We start from the raw sequence: 3326 nt of genomic DNA, 5'->3' as shown, positions 1-3326 counted from the left end.
CCCGCCACCCCGCAGCCTGTGCCAGGGCCTGGCAAGGTGACATCTCCCTGCCTCCTATGTCGCCTCCCGACCCCGTGAGTCTGCCAGGCTGAAGCGGCACCACGTCCCCGGTTCTAACGGATCTCCTCCCGGCCCTCTGTCCCTCCTCCGCCAACAACGAAGGGCCCCTGTCTGGGAGGCTCCGTCTGCCTCCAGCCGGGAAGGAGCAGAGGCTGAGCGCAGCTCTCCCAGCCTGTCGGCTCAGCCCTGCCTTCCCAAGGCCCCTGAGGGGGGGCTGCCAGGGCCCTGCATCGAGGCCCAGGCCAGGGGCTCCTCATGACGGCAGGACAGGCTGGTGGCCGTGGCCTTTGCCTCGTCCCCTGGCCAGGCAAGGACTGGGTCTGGCTGAATCGCACGCGGCTCCGCTGCCTGGGCCTAAGGTCAACAGGGAGATGTTCCATCTCTCCAGCAGCCGCCGCCCCCGGGGCCCAGGAGTGAAGAGGGGCAGGACACGGCTGAGGGGAGACTCAGCACCCCCTGCCCTGGGCCCCCCTTCAGCACAGCCCCCCTCTACCCTCCACCGTCTGCCCAGGGAGCCCACTCCTTGGCAGCGGTAGGACCAGGGGAGATGCCCCGGGTGTGTTGGGGGCCTCCTTCTCGCTCAGCTGGGGGTTGAGATTGCTCGCAGGGTCTCCCAAGTCCCGAAGTTTAGAAAAACCAGAGGCTTGTGCCAGGGGCGCCCTCCCTGCGGAAAAGATGTCAACGCCTGTGGGGTCAGAGGTCATCTATTCCAGTCCACGCCTCCAGCCCACCCCTCTGGTTCTCCCGAGGGGAACCCCAGTACCCGGGGAAAGCCCCCCCCCCTCCCCAGGCCACCAGCCACCAGCCAGGGTGCCAGTCAGGCCCAGAGAAGGAACCTCCCGCCCCCTTCCCCCCTCCCCAGGCTCCTTCTCTGCCCTCCCCACCCCACATGTGTGAGCGCCCCTTTCATGAAGGGGTGCAGAGGGGGTGAGACTGGGCAGTAGACAGGGGTGTGGGCTGATGGGCTCACAGTGCCCGCTCCTGCCTGCCCTGGGTCTGTACCTGCTCCTCCACAGGTGCAGTGAGGAGAGGCCGGGGCCCAGGCCCTGTGTCCAAGGCAGCCCAGGCCTCGGGGTCCAGAAAACAGGACAGGCAGGACAGGCTGGTGGCCGTGGCCTTTGCCTGGAGGTGAGAGAGAGAGCAGTGGGAGGAGCTGCTGGGGGGGGCTGCCTGCCCCTCCCCTACGGAGCAGGTCCAGCTGAGCTCTCCTGGACCTCCCAGCCCCCACTCCTTGGTCTGGCCACCACTCCCCTCAGGCCCCGCCCTCGGGCCTGCCCACCCACCAGGCCAGTGACCTTCCACTAAGTTCACCTGGGAGGTTTCCAAACCTCCCAGGCCCCATCCATTGAGTCAGACTCTGCAGCTGTGTCCAGAAGCCTGGTTCCGGCCCCAACCCCTCCCCCTGCACCACACAACGCCCCGGCCTGATGTGTGCGCCCTCAGGTCCTGCCCATGATGCCGGGGAACTCAGACTGTGGGTTGGAGGCTGCGGGTCCCCAGCCCTGAGGAAGGTGCAGACCTCTGTGCTCCCCACTTCCCAGAACAAGCGAGGGCTCAGGACCTCGCCGAGGACCACCCCACAGGAGGGTGCGGTGCCCCTGAGGGGTACAAGGGAAGGAGGCAAGCTCAGGGCTCTCTCGGGAACCTGGCCTCCTGGCAGACCATTCTGGGGGCCCCTCGTCGCCGCAAAGGGCCCCCCCAGCGCTAAGCAAGACGGTGGAAAACCCAGGTTTGAAGAGTTCCAGTAGGACACGCGCTCCCTCTGGTGGTCATGATGGGAACTGCAGGCCCTCAGCCCGGCTGTTTCTGTCGCTGCTGTGATGAAGAGAAATGCATCCAATCGCTTCTCAGGCTGGGCCTCGCGGTGATTCCATTTGCACGGATTGTGGGAGGTCCCCAGGGAAACGAGAGCCTAGTAGCTCCCGCCCAGGAGACCTTCATGGGAAGGAAGGGGGAGGGCTGGGCCGGGCCAGGCCTGGAGCGGGTCCAGGTCGGCAGGATGCCGCTGGGTCTCCAGAGCCACCTGCAGCTCGTGGGTGCCAGGCTGAGGGAGCCCGGCCCAGGCGGACAGTCCGCAGGCCTGGAGGGTGCTGGGTGTCTGGTGGTTGGAACAGCACCCAGGTCCTCCGGCAGGCGCTCTGGTCCCCATGAGGCCTCGGTTCCCTGGGACGGAGGGTTTGCAGCAGCGGCAGAGAGGGGCCGTCTCCCTCCAGCGCCGCCCGCAGATGCGGGGCCTGTGTGCAAACACTCCCCTCCCGCTGCTGCGCTCCCCCAGCGGCCACGGGCCTCTTCCTGTGGGTGCTGCTGCTCATCCAAGAAGCTGTGGGGGGGCCCCCCCGGAAGCCCACAGGGGACCCGCCCCCTTCCTGTCCCCGTCCCCACTGCCGTGGGCAGCCCACGTGTGTGCCCCCCTTGGTGGATGGAGAAAGAATACTGAGCTCTGTGCAGGGCTTGGCCCGTCACATTTGACTTGTCACAGTGAGCCCCACGCAGGGCACATTCTGAAGGACGAGGCTCTCTGCTCTCTGCAGGACGGTCTGTGTTCAGGCCTGGGGTTCTGTGTGGGCTGTGGTCCCGGACCTGAGGCAGCGGGTCCATTCTCACGCGGAGTGGTGGCTCACCCTGCCTCTGCTCCCCAAACCACCCTGGTCATTTTATTTTATTTTTAATGTATTTTTATTGATCTCAGAGAGGAGGGGAGAGGGAGACAGAGATAGAAACATCAATGATGATAGAGTCATTGATCACTGCCTCCTGCACGCCCCACACTAGGGATCGAGCCTGCAACCTGGGCATGTACCCTGACCTGGAATTGAACCATGACCTCCTGGTTCATAGGTCAACGCTCAACCACTGAGCCACACCGGCCGGGCCACCCTGGTCACTTTAAACTGGGCACACTTGCTACTGATGTGGATTCCCAGCCAGTCCTCCCCTCCCCTGCCTCGGAGGCCTGCAGACCCACAGGAGGAAAACGGACATGGTTTCAGGTGCCAGGACCCCCATCCCTCCAGCCCCCTGAAGGCCTCCGTGGGGAAGGCAGGGAGAGGGCAGACGCCGCCCACGGGGAGCCTGTGGCACTGCAGGGCCCACAGGCCTTAGGAAGTGGGTGTGGTGGGAGGGCCGGCCTGACACCACCTTGGGCCAAAGCTGTCTTGGCTGGGGCCACCGGGATGGACAGGGGCTGCAGGAAGTGGTAACGAGGCCCCCTCACTGCTCACTCCCCAGCCCCTCGTCCTGGGATCAACCAAACCAGCACCCAAATA

This window comes from Myotis brandtii, unplaced genomic scaffold (assembly GCF_000412655.1).
Source record: "Myotis brandtii unplaced genomic scaffold, ASM41265v1 scaffold105, whole genome shotgun sequence".
Lineage (NCBI taxonomy): Eukaryota > Metazoa > Chordata > Mammalia > Chiroptera > Vespertilionidae > Myotis > Myotis brandtii.
Note: the sequence above shows the minus strand (reverse complement) of the source record.